Consider the following 22,320-nt stretch of genomic DNA (forward strand, 5'->3'; position numbering starts at 1 on the left):
ACAGAGACATGTCATTGTGAAATTTTAGGCAATTGGGGAAAAAATAAGATCCTAGAATCTGGAAACCTGTAGATCTCTGGTAACCCCAGTCAGCAACCCTAGAAACTGGAAAACAGGGGGAAAATGCCTTCACAGTTCAGAGGGGAAGTGATGACCAACTTGGAATTCGCTGCCCAGCTCAACTATTCATCAAGTTTGAGGGCAGAAGAAAGACATTTCTAGAACATGCACATCTCACAAATTTCATTCCCTGTGCCACTTCTAAGAAGCTACTGGAGAATGTGCTTCATCAAACCGGGACACGGGAACATATGAGAACTATAACACAGGCATCCAACATAGGAGAGAGGCAGAGAGGATTCCCAGGGGACGCATCTGTAGCAAGAGAGGACAGAGACCCTGATAAATCAGAAAAAAAAAAAAAAATAAATGAAGAGGATAGATTACCTTATGTGTTTGCTTTGCAGGGAGGAGTTTTATTTTTTATTTTTTGTTATTTTATTTTTATTTATTTTTTCAATATATGAAGTTTATTGTCAAATTGGTTTCCATATAACACCCAGTGCTCATCCCAAAAGGTGCCCTCCTCAATACCCAGCACCCACCCTCTCCTCCCTCCCACCCCCCATCAACCCTCAGTTTGTTCTCAGTTTTTAACAGTCTCTTATGCTTTGGCTCTCTCCCATTCTAACCTCTTTTTTTTTTTTCCTTCCCCTCCCCCATGGGTTCCTGTTAAGTTTCTCAGGATCCACATAAGAGTGAAACCGTATGGTATCTGTCTTTCTCTGTATGGCTTATTTCACTTAGCATCACACTCTCCAGTTCCATCCACGTTGCTACAAAAGGCCGTATTTCATTTTTTCTCATTGCAACGTAATATTCCATTGTGTATATAAACCACAATTTCTTTATCCATTCATCAGTTGATGGACATTTAGGCTCTTTCCATAATTTGGCTATTGTTGAGAGTGCTGCTATGAACATTGGGGTACAAGTGCCCCTATGCATCAATACTCCTGTATCGCGGGGAGGAGTTTTAAAATTTTGACAGAGTTTAGACGAAGAGTTAGCGATAACACAAACGAAAATATACAGTAATTATCTTCAGAACATTTCTTTAGAAGGAGGAGGATATGAATCATAGTAAGGTTTGTGGCTCAGCTGTGAATAATAGGTAATCAGAATAATGTAAACACTGAATATTGAGTTTTTAATAAAAAAAATCACGTCTCCCCCCCCCCAAAAAAAGCATACTACAGGGATAGAAGAAGAGAAGTTCATGTGAGTGTGTTGGAGGGGAGGTGGTCGTTCGATAGTTAAATCCTCATTTTCCATAGTAGGAAGGCAATAGATAATACCTACACTTGAAAAATCAAGAAATTTTAAGTATAAGCATGTGTATCAATATGGATATAAATGTCAGAAGAGGGGCTCCTGAGTGGCCCAGTTGGTTAAGTGACTGACTCTTGATTTCAGATCAGGTCATGGTCTCACGGTTTGTGGGATCGAGCTCCCGTGTTGAGCGCTGTGCTGTTAGCACAGAGCCTCCTTGGGATTCTTGCTCTCCCTCGCTCTTTGCCCCACCCCACTCACGTATGTGTGCACCGGCACATGCTCTCTCTCTCACACACAAAAATAAACATTAAAAACAAATAAATATCAGAAGAAATGTGTGAAGGAGTTGGAAATGGCTCCCTGTAGGGAGTAAAACTGGGGTACAGGCAAGAAAGACACTGCGTTTCCTTACTGGAAACCTTCTAGCACTTGTTGGATTATTCACTTTCTGTGCAAGTCTTCTGTGAATCCACAATTAAACACGAAAACAGAGAATTCCAATGACTTGCAATCCTCACTATTATTTTTGTGGCATCAGGTTGGGTGTCCCCGGGGCCACCTCTCGGTCCGGTGATTTGCTAGGAGGGACTCATAGACTGAGCCTATGGTCGTACTCACGGCAATGCTTTGTTAGAGCAAAAGGAGGCAAAGTAAAATCAGCAAAGAGAAAAGGAGCACGGGGCAAAGTCCAGAGGAGGCCAAGCACAAGCTTCCGGAGTTCTCAGCGCAGTCACACGGAATGCGTTAATTCTCCCAGCATTGCCTTGAGACAACACCTGAGAAATGCCATCTAGCAGGAAAGCTCATTAGAGACTCCATGTTCAAGGTTTTGGCTGGGGGCTGGTCATGGAGACACCTTCAGCATAGCACAGAGGGGACTGAATTCTAGACTCCTGGAAGGAAGGCGGGTGTCCAGCACAAGCCCCATTGTCTCACTAATTGAGCCACCCAGGCGCTCCACCAAGCCCTAATGTTGACACAGTTTGGGCACAGCGAGCCCCTCTTATCATTTAGGGGACAAAATGTATCAGTCTAGGGGAGGGTTTATCATTGAATTTCCAACAGCAGCCAACGGCCAACCTTGCAAAGCAGGTCTTTCAGAGGATGGCAGTCTTAGTCTGCTAAGTTAACTCTTTTCTGCGTAGGCATTACAAGTTTTTACAGGTATTCTTACAACATATCACAAAAGTGCTGAGTGAACTGGAAAGACTTCTGCATGCAGTCAGTCATGAGATCCTAGTTCAAATCTCATGCAAGTTGTCTAATGGTCATGTGATGCTAGAGAGGAACTGAGATCACTAGAGGCTTACTTTTTCCATAGGGCTGATGGAAAGTTCAAAGGATATTATACGCAAAAACAGATACCCAAGAAGTGTTGATTGCATACAGTTTTGTGATTTTGCCTACTGAGTCTCCTCCCTCTTACACATCAGCCTTCTCACCCAGCCTCCTCTGCGGTGTTTCGGCATTAAAATAGATGTGTTCTACGAGGAGTTTTTAAACATTTCCTTCACATAGTTTTGTCTCGGCTATGTAGCAATTCTGCTATTGTGTGCTTTTTGGCAAGAGGCCGTGCAGCTTCCCAGGCTCTGGGTGAAACCCTTTGATGGGTCCCTTAACAAGAGAAACCACATCAGTATAACCGGCTCTGAGTGGGTTCGGCCATGACTACTCCTTGGTGGCTTTCTTCCATGTGTCTCTGGCCTGCTTTCATTCACAGCGATGCCCTCCAAGAAAGAGTTCCCTTTCCTTGGTTTCACCATTCTGGACTGTGCCCATGCCCACGATGTAGCCCTCAAGGAACTTACAAAAGTTGGGGAGCCCGTTGGCCCAATTATACCCGTTCACTCTCCATTTGTTTCTGTCTTGCCTCCCTCAATCCACTGGTTTTTGACCACTTGCTCTGAAGTAACCCAACCCGGATCTTGGGTCCACTGTCCATCGGGCTCTGAAAGGCCATTTTCTGCACTGTTAAGATTGTTCTGAAGATTACATGAAATAAGGAATATGAAAGTGTCCTAGCAAATGTAAAACGTTGTGTGAGTCACGAATGTCACTTTACCAGGCAGTTTTAGAATTCTGCAGATCTCCTTGTTAAGTGACAATTATTTATACCGAAAGTGCCCCGATGTGACACGGTTAGGGTCCTAGGACCTCAAAAAACTCCATAACTGAAGTTTAGTCTGCTGTTTTAAAAATATCTTTATTAGCAATAAGTACTTTTTACCCAACTGAAATTCTTGGTCCGAATCCCTAGTATTTTATTGGTTTAAAATTTTACTTCAGATTTATGCCATTTATTATCAAATCAGTCAGTCCAAAATGAGGCTGTTTTGATGAACACAATAACTTTATTTCTTTTTAATTGTTTTTTAATTTTGAGAGAAAGAGAGAGAGCATGATCAGGGGAGGGGCAGAGGGAGAGAATCCCAAGCAGGCTCCGCAGAGCCCGAGATGACGAGGGGCTTGAACACACAAACCGTGAGATCATGACCTGAGCCAAAACCAAGAGTTGGATGCTTAACCAACTAAGCCACCCAGGTGCCCCAAACACAATAACTTTACATCAGAGGTTATGAATAACAGTTTGACTCTCACATTAGCCAACTGACCTCTGTATTTTGCTTTGAAGGCATAGCACTGAGAAAATCCTAATTGCACAGAATAGAAATCACAAAACATACGTTTAAAAAAAAAATAGCTTGCCTGAAATCTAACAATGCACTTTAATTAACTGTTCCAGAAGCTTGGAAAGGGAATAGGGTGTCTTGTGACTGTTTCAAAATTGAATCATTAACAATATCTAATAACTGCTGTCATCTTTAATTGGTTATTATTCTATGTGGAGATCATGAATGAATGGACTCCTCAGATAATATTCCACTATTTGGGAGAAGATACATTTTAATTGTATGGTAACTTCTGATATTAGGACATTTTAATCCATGACCTTTTACAAAGTTTTCTATAACTTAGTTCTTGTCTCTGATAGACGTTCATTGAGTTTCCACACAGCAAATCTAACTTATTTTTCATGGTGACTCCACACTTGGTTCGGTTTAATCTCTGACACTTTCTGCAATTATAAACCCAGCGTTACTGTAGACGACCATGTGATTTTATTGAATTTACTAAAAATATCAGTGAGATATGCAAGCTTGTACAACCGCATTTATATTGCAGAGATATTTAACTCCGGGACGTATAAAGTCATAAGATCGCTCTATCAGCTTCCCTCAAAGTGGTTTCTTGTCTCATTTGAATTATTTGTACAAACATCCGGTCTCAAATGTCATTATGACAAACTAAAATTTGGTACTCACAGTCCATAGCGCTAGGAACAATGATGGAAAATCCACAGTTTCAGGAATATACCTTAATCAGGTCAGACCATGTGTGTGGAATTAGCCCACACTGGGAAGATTCTGGCGTCTTAGAAGGGGCTGTGTATCCCCGTGGCACATAGTGGTTCATTGAGCACATTTCAATGGCAGCATTTCTATGTGTTAAGACTTGTGCAGTTTTCTATTACTTTTGTGCTCAGCAATTATGGCACGGCTGCTTGGCCAGCTTATTTGGTGGAGTATTAAAATTGATCCCAGCAATTAGGAGTGTCTTTTCCTGTTACGTGGGAAACCTTTCATGTTTGTACCCACATGATCGCATTATGTAAGAACAAGCAAAGAGGTTGAGACCCGTGGCATTACTCCCAGCTCCCCACCCTTTTCACTTCACACTGGAAGCAAAGTGTGACCGTGTTTAAATACCACACACCGGGATGTCTTCGAGACGTACAATCACGGAGCCATTGTCGCTCTTGCAAACATCTAAAAAGAGGGCTTAGTAGAGAAATTGCTAAGAGTGTTCTCGGAAATCTTGGGGTCTGCTTCCTCCAAGAAGTCAGAGAAACAGGAGGCAGTAGACTTTCAATGAGTCATTAACTTGACATTCATTGGCCCTTTTGTTGACAGAATTTAGAAAGAGGTGGGTTTATTTTCATGGCTGCCACTAGCACTAATTCTAAGGAGGGCATAAAATGCAGGGCAGCTGTCTAGAAATCCCGGGCAGCATAATCCGGTGCCCTCTATTTACCAACGGGGAGAGGGGAAAGTGCTGTATAACTGTAAATCCAACAGGCTCTCAAGAGATTTGAATTGACCCTCAGTCCTGGTGTCTGGAAATCCATCATTCTACATAGACACAGGGACTTGAGCTGAATGGATAATTAGTATGGTGTAGAGAATTCAATTCAACCAGTATTTATTGAGCGCACTGTGAACACACAGTGTTCGGGGCCAGGTGCTGGAAAAGGCAGGAAACAGGGATGGGAGAAAAATATGCCACAATATATTAAATGGCTCCAATCCTCAGGAGTTTCCAGTATTGACAGAGAGGCCATACACACTTTGGAAATAATGCGAAAATTCTAGAGATGGTGTCTGACAGTTAAAACCATATTCTGAGTAGTGATGAGTGTCCAGAGTGACCTGTGGTCTCTGCTTGGGTCATGGGTTGGATGGGGATGGGGGAGGAAGGAGACCATCGCAGGCAATTGACTGGTGTAGGGAGAGATGATGAGGCCACATTAGGATAAGGCAGGGGAGAAGGACACCATGGTGATAGTGACAGAAATGCCACAGGAGGTATTGACTGACATTGACATCAAACTCTTCTTTTGACAATGTAGATTTCTGCCAATCCTCTTTTTTTTTTAATTTTTTTAATAACATTTATTTATTTTTGAGAGACAGAGAGAGACAGAGCATGAGCGGGGGAGGGGCAGAGAGAGAGGAAGATACAGAGTCCGAAGCAGGCTCCAGGCCCCGAGCCGTCAGCACAGAGCCCGACACGGGGCTCGAACTCACAAACCGTGAGACCATGACCGAAGCCAAAGTCGGACGCTTAACTGACTGAGCCACCCAGGCACCCTGGTTTCTGCCAATCCTCTTAAAAAATATATTTTAATATATTTACATGTTAAAAATGTATAATATTTTATAATATTTTTAAAAATTATAATATTTTAATATTATATACTAAAAATTTATACTTTATTTTCTAAAGTCCTTTTCAGCTCAAACACAATCTATTTTTCCTAAGCCTGTTCCAAGTCTACTGACAATTAGAACTTTATGAAACATCAAGTATAGGACTCCCCATTAGGATAGTCCTAGAAATGATGGAAGTATAAAAAAAATGAATTTAAAATGTACACTTAAGCTGAATACAGTTAGATATACAGAACAGGGATATGAGGAAGAATAAGAAGAATGAGGGAGATATTTTAGCGATGAAAGGGGTTGCCGTAGAAATCCTATTTTGAAAGAACGTCTGCGGTAGACATGACTCGTGTACTCCTCCCCTTTCAGACATGTGGAAAATTACAGTCTTCCAATCCTTTGAAGTTAGCCAGGGCCCTATGGCTAACTTGGAACAATGTTGTCAGCCACTGTCCTATGTATCACTTCCGGAGGAAGCTTTTCAGTGCTGTGGGCTCGGTTCTCCCTGCTTTTCTCCTGCCACACTCACGAAGGAGTCACAAACTAAGGTAAAGCAGCAAAGTGTGGAAGGGCTTCCGTTAGCCTGGATCCCTGAGGCATCTCATGGAGAACCTGAAGAGTCACCCGGGACCTCGGTGGCTGCTGCACGAACGTCATGGAGAACCTGAAGCATAACCCGGGACCTTGGTGGATGTTACCCGAATGAGAAATGAAACTTTGCTGTTATACCAGGAAACTTGGGGGTGTTCGTTATCACAGCGTCGCCTATCCTATCCTGGTGGGTACAGTGTTTGGTTTTCCCTTTAATTTTCACTGAAAAAAACTGAATCTGCCTTAGTTAGCTCATTGGTCCGAGGATGGTTCTAACAAGGCCATGGACACAGATTTAATCTCCACGCAGGTCAATTAAATTCATGGAGAGAAAAATTATTTGAGAGGCGCCTGGGTGGCTTAGTCAGTTGGGCGTCCACCTTCGGCTCAGTTCATGATCTCGCGGTTCCTGGGTTCAAGCCTCACGTCAGGCTCTCTGCTGTCAGCGCAGACCCCACTTGAGGTCCTCTGTCCCCCTCTCTTTCTGCCCCTTCCCCACTTGTTCTCTCTCTCTCTCCCTCTCTCTCAAAATAAAGAAATAAACTTAAAAAAATTATTTGAGAAGTCTATGGGACTCCAACTTTGTGTGTCTTCTCTGATTCCCTTGATCGCCTCTTTATTTCCCAAAGTACTGGTTGCCTCCCTAGCTGTACCATTACCATCACCAATCTGCTGGCACCCTGCCAAGATTTCTGAGCCATCTGGGGATGAGTTGTTAGTGCCAGCATGGTTTTATATCTCACATCAAGCCTTGTTTGCTCCAAATCACGTTTCCACTTCTGGAACTTGACTGAAGTGACACGCCATGGAAGCATAGGATCTGGCTCTCTGAGCGACTGAGGGCCATCACCCAAAAGTGCGGGGGAGCGGATTCTTCCTGGGATAAGACTTGACCAGTAGGAAGTAGGAGATGGAGAGAGCCAAGCAGATAAAACATTCTCTTCCCTTCTTCCTTCCCTACAATACACAGAGGCATGGATTTTTCTCTCCATATTTCCAGAGGAAATTCCACCAATGCAACCTTTTCTCTTCATGGCTCCTTGTGAAGATCTGGCCACCCTGGGAATGCAGTGTATCACGCGACTTTACTTTTTTCCTCCCTTCCTTTCCCTTTTCCTCATCCCTAAAACCATGGGCTTCCATCATCTTGAAAAGGAGACAGCAATCTTTCCTTGGGATCTAATGATGAGTCACAGCCTTCACTCCAAAGTCCAGACAACAAATTCACAAAACAAAGCCACGAACCTTCACAAGGGGTCTAAACTAGAAAAGGTAAAAGGGGAAAGAGGCTCCATATATCGTCCATCTTTGACTTCCCATCCAGCCGATTTCTTACTTCTTCCTGACATGAACATATCTGGGAAGTTTCTTTGGGAAGGAGCTCTCCAGGTTGCCTGGTTTGCCTGAAAATATCTTCATGTTAGCCTTCTCCTAGATAAGTAATTTTGCTGGGAACATTTCTAATTTAACAGGTTGTTTTGTTTTTTTTTTTAGCAATGTGAAGATCTTGTTTCGCCGTTTTCTTGTTTACGTCTTGCTGTTGGCGAGTCTTCAGACAGTCCTTAGTAGGTAATCTGTCTTTATCTTCTAATCGCTTTTAAGTCCCCTTTGTCTTTGGTGTTCTGCAGTTTAACTACAGCATGTCTAAGGGTAGATTAGTTTTTACTTATCCTGTTCAGCATTTATTATGCTTCACTGATCTAAGGACTAAAGTAGTCATCAATTCTGAAAAATAGGTAGTGTCTCTTCAAATAATAGGAGGAGAGTCTTTGAAAGTAACACTCCTGTCCGCTCATCCTCTCCTCCCCTGGGTGGGAAGATGAGAGTCTTTGAAAGTAACACTCCTGTCCGCTCATCCTCTCCTCCCCTGGGTGGGAAGATGACTTATCCAAGGTGAGGTTGGGCTAATGTCTGAGTGTTCTCAGCTCCACCTAGAGTGCTCTTTCTCTTTGGGAGCTGACTGCAGGGAGTACGTGTTCCTTTCTGTTCCTCTGTGCTAAAAATTTTTCAGGGCAGATATTGTCAAGTACTGGGGAGAGGGGACAGGGCTTCGATTGTCCAACACCACCTATGATGGAGTGGGTAAGTTTGCTTAATTCTGAGATACAGTATTAGGAAGGCTACTCATGCATATTTATTCAACAGTTCCATCAATAATAAATCTGGCATTTTATCTCCACCTGCCTGAATCCAATGTACTTTTTTCAGTTGGTTCCAAGACAGTAGAGAATGGAGTGGTACTTATTGGCCTTCCCCTTAGACTCCAATATCCCTGAGTCCTACTCTCTTATTCTGGAATCATTTTTTTAAGATTTTAGTTTATTTTATTATGTTTATTTTAGTTAGTTTTGAGAGAGTGAGAGCGTGAGCAGGGGAGGAGGCAGAGAAAGAGAGTGACACAGAGAATCCAAAGCAGGCTCCAGGATCCGAGCGGTCAGCACGGCGCCTGACTTGGAGCTTGAACTCACGAAATGTGAGATCGTGATCTGAACCGAAGTCAGACGCTTAACCGACTGAGCCACCCAGGCGCCCCTAAAGCTTTGATTGTTCAGTAACCTCGACACCCAACATGGGGTTGAGCTCACAGGCCTGAGATTGAAAATCGCATACTCTACTGACTGAGCCAGCCAGGCGCCCCTGGAATTCTTGTTAATCTCATGTTAGACCCATTCTATTTCCCATGCCCCTTAACTCTCTTTTTATATTTCCCATCTTTCTGTCTTACTCTTTGCATCCTGGGTAATTTCTTTCAACTCACTAATTCTGTCTTCTCCTGTCTATACTCTCTTGCATGACTCATCCTTTTTTGATGATACCTTTTTCCCGGCTCAATTCCAATTCCTTTTAGCGTTTTGAACTGTACTGTAATTCTAGTATGTGAAGTCCTAGATGATCTAACTCGACTGTTCGTTATTTTCACTGACTCTTGCTCGTGGTGGCATGTTTCCTTATGTCTTTTATAATTTCATGATATGATCTTGTGTTTGGCTGAGTTGTGTTTCTCGGGATCCTGAGACACCTGGGCTGAGGCTATGCCTTCTAGAGGCAATTAGTGTTCGCTTCTACCTGTCGCCATGCACACTGCAAACCTAGAGGCACGTCACTAAATTTCTCAGCTTGTGACTTCTTGGCCAACACAGGTAGTGCATGATCAAAAGCCAAACTTGAAGTTTTAGGAGAGACTTTTTTTCCCCCTAGTCAGCTTCAGCCCAGGCTGAAAAAAACCCTGAATGACTCACTTTTGAGCAGCTTTTCCGTAGACACCTTTCACTGAGACTGTTTGACATTACATGGGGGTCTTTGCTCAACTCTCGCCTGCAGATGGACCCAAAACTTTCACCTCAGCCCTTGTGCAACCACTAAACCCGTAACTCTGGGTTACAGAAATCAGCAAATCTCCAAAGGGCACCTACAACCTCAAAGTCAGTTCATTCCCATGTTTCCAGCTTCAGTTTCATTCTGTAGATATTTCACTATCTTGTCAAGATCAGTGATGCCTTTCAGAGGAGAGTTGATCTATTTTTTCCAGAATCTCTAGATGTCTTATAGTGGGGTATTTTCTCAGGCTGTTTCATTTACAATAATGCCAGAAACAGAAATCTCCAGAATGCTAAACAAATGAAACACAGAGAATTTTCTGTCAATAAAATTGATTAAAATAGCACCATGACACGTGGCATCGTATCCACGTGTCGTGGACTTCTGCCATACTTTGTGGCCACCTCACTTTTGTTTTTAAGTTTATTTTATTTTTGAGAGAGAGAGAGACAGAGCATGAGCGGGGGAGGAGCAGGGAGAGAGGGAGACACAGAACCCGAAGCACTCTCCAGGCTCCGAGCTGTCAGCACAGACATGGGGCTCCAACTCACTGAATGCGAGATCGTGACCTGAGCCGAAGTCGGTCACCTAACCAACTGAGCCACCCAGGCGCCCGACCCCACGTTATTTGAATAGCTTCCTGTGTTTGGGGAACTTCCCACATTGTGGACTTATCCTTCCCAAGGGGGAAACCGGAACTCATTTCCCCAGCTTCCTATGCAGGTGTGGGAGACAGACATGCTACCTAGACTGCTTATCGGATGCAAAGTACAAGACTCCAATTTGGCCAAGAAACAAAACAGATGAACATAGGGGAAGGGAAGCAAAAATAAGAAAAACAAACACAGAGGGAGATAAACCATAAGAGACTCTTAAGTACGGGGAATATAAGTGAGGGTTGCCGGCAGGGTGTTGGGTGGGGGGTGGGCTAAAGGAGGAATGGGCGTTCAGGAGGGCACGTGTTGGGATGAGCCACCGGGGGTGCCATGTAAGTCACGAATCACTGAATTCCATTCCTGAAATCATCACTGCACTCTATGTTAACTAATTTGGATTTAAATAATAAATGAAGTTGATAAAGCCAAAAAAAAAAAAAAAGACTTAAGTTTGGAAAAGAACAATGTGAAAAGCAGAACGCATGGGGGTGGGGAGCTTTTGGGCAGAAGAGCAGCAGAATGTTACTTTTCCAGAAAGCGATGTCAGAGCTTTTGATCACCAGTGCCCGGCGTCACCCGTGGGCACCGTACTGCTCCCTGTGTGGTCTTTGTCGGTACAGAGTCGTGATGGCACGCACTTGGCCGAGTAGCTCCCAAGCCTGACCCTCTGGCTTTCTCGGAGAGTCTGCGTGATACCTGATAGCCTGTAACAAATTCCCCTTCTGTTTACACCAGCTAAGTGGGTGATGGTGTTTTCAGTTAAGGCCCCGACCCACAGCCTGCGGATGGAGCCATGTACAGAGGTTAATGATGAAGACTAATTCTACAAGCGACACGCAGAAATCAATATTAGGTACAGTCCTGCCTCACTGAATTCTGTGTACTTGTAAAGGGAAGGCTTACAAACTCAAATCACCGGAATAAATTAGATACTATATTTAGAAGATAAAAACCGCTTCGAATCTAAAAATACACCTGTCTCATCAACAATTTGTGTTCAACGGCAGCTTAAAATATATAGAAGTCTAGTGTCTGGTTCAAACTTAAGGGTATATGCGATGCGTGTGTGTGTGCGCGCGCGTGTGTGTGTTTCAAGTTCGGCGTGATCTATGGTTTAGTTAAAAATAAGGAAGGAATATTTGGTTCCAGTTGGGATTTTATGTAAGTTCCTGCCAAGGTTATTATTACAAAGATGCAAAGAGGTCAGCACCATGGAGATAAATAATCACACTGATTTTCCACATGATGTCCCACGACACCCCTGATAAATAAAGACTGTGCATCTCATTTCCATTCACCTCTGCTCTCTTTGCCTGGATTTTCCTCCCCTCCTGTCTCCACAGACCTAGATTATAGATGTCCTTTAAGCCTCCTTTTTAATGCTGTTCCCTCTGCTGAATCTTCCCTCCGTCACAGCAGAAGGCATGAACACCTCCCTTCCCTGGACCCTCAAAGCACTCTGTGACCCGCGCTTGCTCTTTGTGTATATGTCTATTACCTGGGCACCGATCTCTTCTGGTGGAAGGCGATAGAGCTGGACCAGAATGGTCCTTGAGTTGCTGGCCAGCCGGCTCCAGGAAGGGGTCATCCTCAGCTCCCCATCTCTGGTCCCCGGGGAGTGTCCTGGCCAGGGAAGGCTGGGAGGTGGGGTGGAACGGAAAGGTGACTTATACAGGCCTCATCCGGTCACGCACACGAATAGGATCACACAGGATGTAAAACCAGCTCTTCCCTTCTGTCTCAAGCCTTAGGCTCCAAAGCATGCCTAGTTTACTTCATCTGTTTGTCCATATTTCCCTCCTATTCGCATAACTCGCACGACTCGTCCTACGAAAAGGCTCTCGGTTCTGAAGGCCTGGGTTTCCCAACAACAAAAACAGTCTCCTCTATTTGGTAGCCTTGGGGGCTTCAACCTCTGGGAAGGGAGGAGATGGTGAGGAATGGAAAAGCTCATCCTTCCATCTATCACCTCCCGGGGCTAGGAATTTACCATTTGTTGTGACTGAGCCATTTCGACAGGGTCCTCAATCCTTGTACGGAGTAGATCGACACATATTTGTTTAAGGGATGGGTGGACTATGGAGGCAATCTGGCAGAGAAAATTCCACGTCCTGATGTTTGATGATACGTGACTTATAACGTCAAGACCTTTATACTGTCCTCTTTTTCTTCATAAACTTTTTTTTTTTTTTTAAAGCGAGTGCAAGCAGGGGAGAGGGACTGAGAGAAAAAAAGAATCCAACGCAGTCTCCGTGCTCATTACAGAGCCCAACGCGGGGCTCAATCCCACAACCCTAGGATCGTGACCTGAACTGAAATCAAGAGTCAGATGCTCAGTCAACCCAGGTGCTCCCGTACCCTCCTCTAACAAGGCATGGAATGCACAGTCTTTATCTGTCTGTGCAGCCCAGAGTGGTTGGCCGCGGTCAAGGGCTGAAGTCAGGAAGTTTGCTCTCGGCCCCCCTGCCCTCCTTTTTGGTCCCCCAAACCCCAAGCATCTCTCCTCCCCTTCCACCCTAGTCAGAGCCTTCTCAAAAACAGGAAAGATCTGATACCACATGTATTTTGACTAAAACCGTTTCTGGTGAGATAAACTAGATAATTGTAAAAGGTGAAGACGCTGTCTTCACGATATCACAGAAGCGTGACGGCCCAGGTAAAAAGAGATGCCTGAGCAGCAGGGCTTTGTCTCAGAGCCTGGAACTCTCTCGATGGACACAGGGGGCTGGACAGGAACCACTGCCGTAAGAGCCCACCCCAGGCAGCCGCAGGAGCAGGGTGGCAGGGCTCTGTGTGGGACAGGAGGGAATGATGTGGGCACCTGCTATAGCTCCAAGGAGGGTTTGCTTCCGGGACTCAGAGTGGGGCTTGGAGTTGAACAATTGCTTGCAGCGCTCCTCTGACTCACATACCCTCGTACCTGTCACTTCCCCCCTGACCATCCCCCAGGCCGATGAGACCTGGCAATTAAATGTATGTACATCTCAGCAGGATGGTGAGTTTTCCAGGCCAACTGTAGTATTTTTCAACCTTCTAATCCTGTGCCTAATACAGTGCCTGGCACGATAGATGTCCGCTGTAAAAAATTACTGGAGGGACAGATGGACGAATGAACGGCCAAATGAATAGCAAGTCGACATTTTCTGGGTCCTCCGAACCAGACAGACAGGAGGGAGGCAGCTTCTGGAGGCAGCTGGGCAACGTCCTGAGCTTTCTGAGAGATTTTGTATGTTCACAAATACCAACAAAAATTCGGAGTTGCCTCCTGTGACCCTCCTTCCCCACACTTCAAGGTCTGGTCATATTCGTGTGGTCATAGAACTGTCTCTTCACCAGTTTTATGCGTCCATCAGGAGGCTGTATCCAATGGAAGGGGGGCTTGGAGCCAGTCCTAGGGAAAGATGGACACTTACTCTCTCTAACTCCCTTGCCTTCATCCATTGTACATTTACTGACCAAATTCTGTGGGCAGGAAGAAAGAAGTCACTCAAGGAGCCCATCGTCTGCCATATACACGTCTCTTATGTATATGGCAGGCCAAGGTCGTCTTCATGATTCGTCAAGATAAGTATGGTTCCTATAAGTATTTGTGAGGTGAGAAGGTGGGGGTGCATAACGAGTGAAAACACAAGGTACTCTCCTCTGTGAAGTATTTTATGATAATGTTGTACCTAAAGAATATACACACCCAGCGTAACAGTGAGTGTACTGCTTATTCTCCACCTGGCCTCGCATTCCATCTTTCTCCATCCGTGTATCAGGAAGTTGACCCCCATGGACTGTGTCACCTGGGCTCCATTACCTCTTGGCTGCTGGTGGGGTTGGCCAATGAGCAGCCATGAGAAGGGAGGAAACGTTGGGGTCCTTCCCTGCTTCAGTACTGTGTCCCTGGCTGTAGTTGTGTCCTTCCATGATGACGGCTCCCTCCTGGTGACCCCTTCCCCACAGCTCTGGCTTTCACCGGACCCCTTGTCCCTTCTAGTCTCAGGGGTAACAGCTTCATACAGTTCCTAGCCTCTGGGTACCTCCGCACCGCTACTGGCCCCCTTGACCTTGCCCACCCGTGGTAAGTGGTCCCTTCCTTGGAGTCTCTTCAGTTGAACCATCTGGATGGAATTCTACTTCTTGCCAGCGCCCTGACTGGTACGGAGAAGAGTGTGTAGGCAGCACATGAAGAGTAATTTTCCACTAAAAACAAGTTCTTACATTGTGCTTGTGTTTTTATTATTGAAAAGCGATTTCTGGCTTTTCAATACCTTCCTGCCCAACCTGTTTTCGTGAGCTCTTTTCACTGTAGCACGAGTACTGACGACAGCACTTCAAACACGTGGTTTATGGTGGATGTTCTGAGTGTTCCTGCCAGTTTGGGGGTTCGGGTTCCTGAAAGTTACAGTAATTCTACTGTGCAGGGGTCCAAGCCCCGGCAGTAGGAAGAAGAGAGGGTTCATTATCCAATGTCAGCCTCCAGGAATCCTAAACGGACGTTATAGCCAGGGCCAGACACAAGTATAGTATGGTTTGAAGAACAAGGAGAAGGGCTTGCGGGCAGTTCTTGCCATGCTCCTGACACACTGGCTGAAATTCCTAGGGGACACCAGGTTTCTCCATGAATTGCATGTGGCCTGGGGAGGGAAGGCATTGTTGTGAATGTGTGTAACTGCTTTTTAGTCAGGGTGTAAATGATAGTGTCTGATCCTGTCCTGTTAGGAAGCAGGAACAGATCTGGCTCTGAGAAAATGCCAGAACCCACATGGAGGGGAAAAGGTAGAAGGAAAAGAAAGCCCCACTGAGCAGAGTGTCCCCTGAGGACTTCCCCTAAGGGATGTCGTCCCCCTGAGAACCCTACCTGATAAATACTCCTCCTGAAATGCAGGCCCTCGGAGGAGATCTCCCTGTGGGATGCTTCCCCTGAGAAGTGTTCCCCCTGAGGACTCCCCCACCCTGCCCTGATGAGTGCTCCCCCTGAAATGCATGCCCACCAAGGAGATTCCCTCTGAGGGATGCTCCCCCTGAGAAGTATTCCCCCTGAGGAATCCCCCACCCAGGGTGCTCCCCCTGAAATGCATCCCACCGAGGTGATTCCCTCTGAGGGATGCTCCCCCTGAGAAGTATTCCCCCTGAGGGCTCTCCCTTGGGAGTGCTCCCTCTGAAACACATAATTCTGGAGGAGATCCCCCTGAGGGATGCTCCCCTGAGAAGTATTCCCCCTGAGGGCTCTCCCTTGGGAGTGCTCCCTCTGAAACACATAATTCTGGAGGAGATCCCCCTGAGGGATGCTCGCCTGAGAAGTATTCCCCCTGAGGGCTCTCCCTTGGGAGTGCTCCCTCTGAAACACATAATTCTGGAGGAGATCCCCCTGAGGGATGCTCCCCTGAGAAGTATTCCCCCTGAGGACTCCCACCCAGGGTGCTCCTCCTGAAATGCATCCCACCAAGGTGATTCCCTCTGAGGGATGCTCTCCCTACACTCAATCTTAGCCAAAGGCTGAGAAGCGATGTGAGGGATGCTCCCCCTGAGAAGTGTTCCCCCTGAGGACTCTCCCTTTGGAGTGCTCCCCTCAGCGCACACCCTGAGGTGATCCCCCTGAGGAGAATTTCCCTGAGGATGGCTCACACTGAGCAAGGCTTCTTTGGTCTCTTACAGATACTCCCCTGAGCTCTGGGTTGAGAAAAGACTCTCTCCCCTAGAACAGGGGACTTTCCAGCTTAGCAGAGAACAGACTTCTCTTTCGTCTTCCTAGCAGCTCTTGGAGGCTACCAGTGGAGGGCTCCATGGGCCTAGCAGCTGTTCTGGAGAACATTAGGCAAGCTGCCCTGCTCACACCGCCTCAGTCCCTCTGCTCTGGGCAGAGGCTAGCCTCAGGCAGAGTTCTCAGGGGGCAGGAAATTGCCCCAAACCCCTCCCACATTACTCTTCTCCCCCTAGACCCCTAATCGTATCCTACCATTTTTACCCCTTCAGTACTCAGCCTACGTGTTCTTCTTCCCACACGAAAAAGGCTGCTCTTTTCTGGGAGGACTTGTGTTATAACAGGGTTTGAACCCTTATGCCAGAGGTGAAATGAAAATGGAAAAATGAAAGGCCTAAGGCCCCAGTCCATTTGCTTCCCACTGAAATGAAACTATAAAAACAGATAACAACAACAACAAAAACAAAGAACAGTGCATGAACTCAAGACCTAGAATACCTACTTTACTGAATAAAAGATTGTCAGGGAGGAAACCAGTAGGGCTCTCTCTCCATTAAAGGATTAGTATCTGGACACTGATGCCAACATCACTGGCCGGTCTGACGGTTCTCACATGTAACTCTCAGTCCTGACACACAAAGCTCTACTAGTGAAATTTCAGTTATCAGCCAGTGTTATGGGAGCTATCTAGGGGGCCAGTGGGCCTTCCTGGCCCCTCGGACATCACACCAACAGGCTCTCCTTGTCCTGTCCCTGAGACACAGATCTCCCTGATGTATAAAGAAGGCCTGACTTTCCTCCACCTTCCTGAAGCTTCACAGAAGACCCCTGTCCCTAAGAGGTGAGTGGTAGGATTACCTGGGGCCTGTTCTCTGAGTAGCAGGAATTTCTACAGCTACTTGTCTCCACTCGCGTTCATAGGGAAACATGTCTCTAAGTATAACCAACAGTCACACTTGCTTGCCTTTGTCTGTCTGGGTCAAAGACATCTGCCTTGCCTCTCTTGATGAACATATAGCTCTAAGATCTATTCATTCAAACTTTGGTTACCTCGTGGTCTTGCTTAGGTAACTCTGGTGTCATTAGGCTGTCGCTAACGTTAGCAGTATAAGACCCATGTTGCCAGCTTTGCCCCAACAGCATCCTTTCATGTCAACTTTGAGGCAGGAGGGAAGCAAAGCAGCTAGAGTCTTTGCAGGCCACTCTCTGGCAGGAACCTTTCCTCTTGAGACTACCTGCCTTCTTCCAAAGCCTTCTGAAGGCTGATGTTCAGTTTGCTGACACTGAGGGTGGAAAAGGTAAAAATACTCATACTGAAGTCTTTGTTTTCTGGGAATCGCTTCCCTGTTTTCTCAAGTTCACTCCACGAGGGGACCATGCAGCGTGAATGGCGAACCTGCCACAGGTCCCCGGGCTCCTCCTTGCTTGCCACCTGGTCCCCGTCATCTCCTCGCCACTGACCCGGGAAGCACCTGTTACATGGGTTATGTGGTTCTTCACATCACGGTGCGGTTCCTGAGAGAGATCTCTGGCTCCTGAACCAGCCACACCCATACAAATGAATGTGTTTTAATGAATAAATGAACGAATTTGCTTAGAACTATTTAGGGAGCACCAGCTGTGTTTCAGACGCCGTGCTAAGTACTGGTGATTCCAAGACCAACCGGACGGACCCAGGGCACCATAGCCCAGTGTGAAGGCAGGCATTACAGCAATGGCCGCTCTCAAACATTAGGAAGGTGTAAGAGGGGAGAGTCAGGGCGCCATGAGGAATTCGGAAGGGGAGCCTAGTACTCCAAGGGTTCGGGAAGATGTTTGGGGTCTCAGGCAAGAAGGATGATGTATAATGTGGAACAAATAGAAGCTGGCCAAGTAAGATGGTAGGGCTGGCCTGTGCAAAGGCCTAGAAGTGAGAGAGTGTAAATATGTTTAAATAACTGAGTAACGCTGAATATGCCCAGAACTTAGTGATGGGGGTGAACATGGGAAGATGCTTGAGAAGTAGGCAGAAGTCAGGTGGAGAAGGGCTTCAAAAGGCTCCTGCCTGGGGCTGCGGTCTGCCTTGACATGTCGGCCTCTGCAGTCCCTGGCCACTGTCCCATCAGCTGTGGTGGAGAGCGGGAAGGGAGCTAATCTGAAGGCAATGCAAAAGGAAAAAAATAAACACTCGAAGAGTTAATTCTCATTATCCATGATAGTTAAGTTCTATAAAGTCACCATAAAAACTGAACTGGCAAATACCAAGCCATCGCTCCCAGGGGAGTGAAATATGGGGTTAGGTTCCCGTGAGCCTCTGGTCACATTTTCAACAACTGATCAATACATAACCTTGTTTTATGTGTGTTTCTGTTTGTTTGTTTTCTTTTTTTGCATGTTAGTGATGTTTTATTTGAACAACAGTGAGTGATTATGGAATCCAGCTCCTCAACTCTATTATATATTCAGATACACAAAAATCAATAGGGAACATATCGGTGATTTCTTGACTGGGACCCTACAAGTTCTTTTGCTTTTTAATATAATTTATTGTCAAGTTAGCTAACATACAGTGGATACAGTATGCTGTTGGCTTCGGGAGCAGATTTCGATGATTCATCACTTACATGCAACGCACAGTGCTCATCCCAACAAGTGCCCTCCTCCATGCCCATCACCCATTTTCCCCTCTCCCCAACCCCCCCATCAACCCTCAGTTTGTTCTCTGTATTTAAGAGTCTCTTATGGTTTGCCTTCCTCTCTGTTTGTAACTATTTTTTCCCCTTCCCTCCCCCCATGGTTTTCTGTTAAGTTTCTCAAATTCCACATATGAGTGAAAACATAAGATATCTGTCTTTCTCTGACTGACTTATTTCACTTAGCATAATACCCTCCAGTTCTGTCCGTGTTGTTGCAAATGGCAGGATTTCATCCTTTCTCATTGCCAAGTAGTATTCCATTGTATATATAAACCACACCTTCTTTATCCATTCATCAGTTGGTGGCCATTTGGGCTCTTTCCAGAATTTGGTTATTGTTGAAAGTGCTGCCATAAACATTGGGGTACATGTGCCCCTGTAAATCAGCACTCCTGTGTCATTTGGTTAAATTCCTAGTAGTGCTATTGCTGGGTCATAGTGTGGTAGGGTCCGCTCCCTAAGGAAAGAAAAAAAAACAAAAAAACCTCAAGGCAACCAGGTTATATGCGTAACTGACAACATCCCTCATGACCTTGTAGCATGAGACCACTTAAACAGACTACATGTTTGTATCTTACCATATATGGGAGACAAAGAAGTGGAATATAAATAGACAACTACACCACCACATGGCGTTTGGGGCTCAGTTCTTCGGGTACAAACCCAACTGAGTCGTGCCAGCAGGAATAAATTTGCTTTTTGGAAAGAAAGCCTCGGTGTCATGACTCTGTGCAAGAATCCTACTACAATAGGGTAGTTCTATTTTTAATTTTTTGAGAAACCTCCACCAGTTTTCATGCCCACCAGCAGTGCAAAAGGGTTCCCATTTCTCCACATCTTCGCCAGCATCTGTTGTTTCCTGATTTGTTAATTTTAGCCACTCTGGTGTGAGGTGGTATCTCAGTGTGGTTTTGATTTGTATTTCCCTGATGATGAGTGATGTTGAGCATCTTTTCATGTATCTGTTGGCCATCTGGATGACTTCTTTGGAAAAGTGTCTATTCATGTCTTCTGCCCATTTCTTCACTGGATTATTTGTATTTCGGGTGTTGAGTTTGGTAAGTTCTTTATGGATTTTGGATACTAACCCTTTATCCGATATGTCATTTGCAAATATCTTCTCCCATTCCATGGGTTTCCTTTTAGTTTAGTTGATTTTTTCCTTTGTAGTGCAGAAGCTTTTTATCTTGATGAGGTCCCAATAGCTCATTTTTGCTTTTATTTCCCTTGCCTTCAGAGACATGTCGAGTAAGAAGTTGCTGCGGCTGAGGTCAAAGAGGTTGTTGCCTGTTTTCTCCTTTAGGGTTTTGATGGTTTCCTGTCTCACATTCAGGTCTTTCATCCATTTTGAGTTTATTTTTGTGTATGGTGTAAGAAAGTGGTCTAGTTTCATTCTTCTGCATGTTGCTGCCCAGTTCTCCAAGCATCACTCGCTAAAGAGGCTGTCTTTTTTCCATTGGTTACTCTCTCCTGCCTTGTCAAAGATTAGTTGGCCATACATTTGTGGGTCCAGTTCTGGGTTCTCTATTCTGTTCCATTGGTCTATGTGTCTATTTTTGTGGCAATACCATACCATCTTGATGATTACATCTTTGTAGTGGAGGCTAAAGTCTGGAACTGTGATACCTCCTACATTATTTTTCTTCTTCAATATTACTTTGACCCTTTGGGGTCTTTTGTGGTTCCATATAAATTTTAGGATTGTTTGTTGTAGCTCTGAGAAGAATGCCAGTGCAATTTTGATTGGGATTGCATTGAATGTGTAGATTGCTTTGGGTAGTATTGACATTTTAACAATATTTGTTTTCTAATCCAAGAGCATGGGATGTTTTTCCATTTTTTTATGCCTCCTTCAATTTCTTTCATAAGTTTTCTATAGTTTTCAGCATACAGATCTTTTACCTCTTTGGTTAGGTTTATTCCCAGGTATTTTATGGTTCTTGGTGCAATTGTAAAGGAGACTGAATTCTTAATATCTCTCTCTGTTGCTTCACTATAGGTGTATAGAAATGTAACCAATTTCTGTACGTTGGTTTTGTATCCTGTGACTTTGCTGAATTCACGTATCAGTTCTAGCAGCTTTTTGGTGGAGTCTTTCGGATTTTCCATGTATTGTATCATGTCATCTGCAAAAAGTGAAAGTTTGACTCCTTCTTTGCCAATTTGGATGCCTATTTCATTTTGTTGTCTGATTGCTGAGGCTAGGACTATGAACACTATGTTAAACAACAGCGGTGAGAGTGGACATCCCTGTCGTGTTCCTGATCTCAGGGAGAAAGCTCTCAGTTTTTCCCCATGGAGGATGATATTAGCTGTGGGCTTTTCATATATGGCTTTTATGATGTTAAGGTAGTTTCCTTCTATCCTGATTTTCTTGAGGGTTTGTATTAAGAAAGGATGCTGTATTTTGTCAAATGCTTTTTCTGCATCTACTGACAGGATCATATGGTTCTTATCCTTTCTTCTATTCATGGGATATATCACATTGATTGATTTGCGAATATTGAACCAGCCCTGCATCCCAGGAATGAATTCCACTTGATCATGGTGAATATTTCTTTTCATATACTGTTGAATTCAATTTGCTAGTATCTTGTTGAGAATTTTTGCATCCATGTTCATCAGGGATATTGGCCTGTAATTCTCCTTTTTAGTGGGGTCTCTATCTGGTTTGGGAATCAAGGTAATGCTGGCTTCATAGAATGAGTCTGGAAGCTTTCTTCCTGGGAGTGTTTCTATTTAGAGACACCTTCTTTAAGGTATATTGTTGGGGCACCTGAGTGGCTCAGTCAGTTAAGCGTCGGACTTCGACTCAGGTCATGATCTCATGGTTTGTGGGTTCAAGCCCCATGTCAGGTTCTGTGCTCACAGCACAGAGCCTGGAGCCTGCTTCAGATTATGTGTCTCCCTCTCTCTTTGCCCCTTTTCCTTTCACTCTCTCTCTCTCTCTCTCAAAAATAATAAACATTAACAAATTTTTAAAAAAGATATATTGTCGATGCATTAACTAGAACTCATGGCCAACAGCACTATAACTCATGCCTTAATGAAGCTTA

At 44.9% G+C, this 22,320-nt stretch overlaps 1 protein-coding gene across 1 annotated transcript in view; it reads right to left on the bottom strand.

Moving 5' to 3' along the window:
* Positions 1-13,221: 13,221 nt before the first annotated feature.
* Positions 13,222-22,320, bottom strand: part of CD2 (CD2 molecule) — a 29,199-nt gene continuing 20,100 nt past the window's right edge. The window contains exons 6-7 of the transcript XR_007155007.1: positions 14,223-14,225; positions 13,222-13,232 (exon numbers count right to left, since the gene is read on the bottom strand). The gene's annotated coding sequence lies outside the window, so the exon portion shown is untranslated. The remainder of the gene's footprint in view (positions 13,233-14,222; positions 14,226-22,320) is intronic.

This window comes from Prionailurus viverrinus, chromosome C1, assembly GCF_022837055.1.
Source record: "Prionailurus viverrinus isolate Anna chromosome C1, UM_Priviv_1.0, whole genome shotgun sequence".
Taxonomy (NCBI): Eukaryota; Metazoa; Chordata; class Mammalia; order Carnivora; family Felidae; genus Prionailurus; species Prionailurus viverrinus.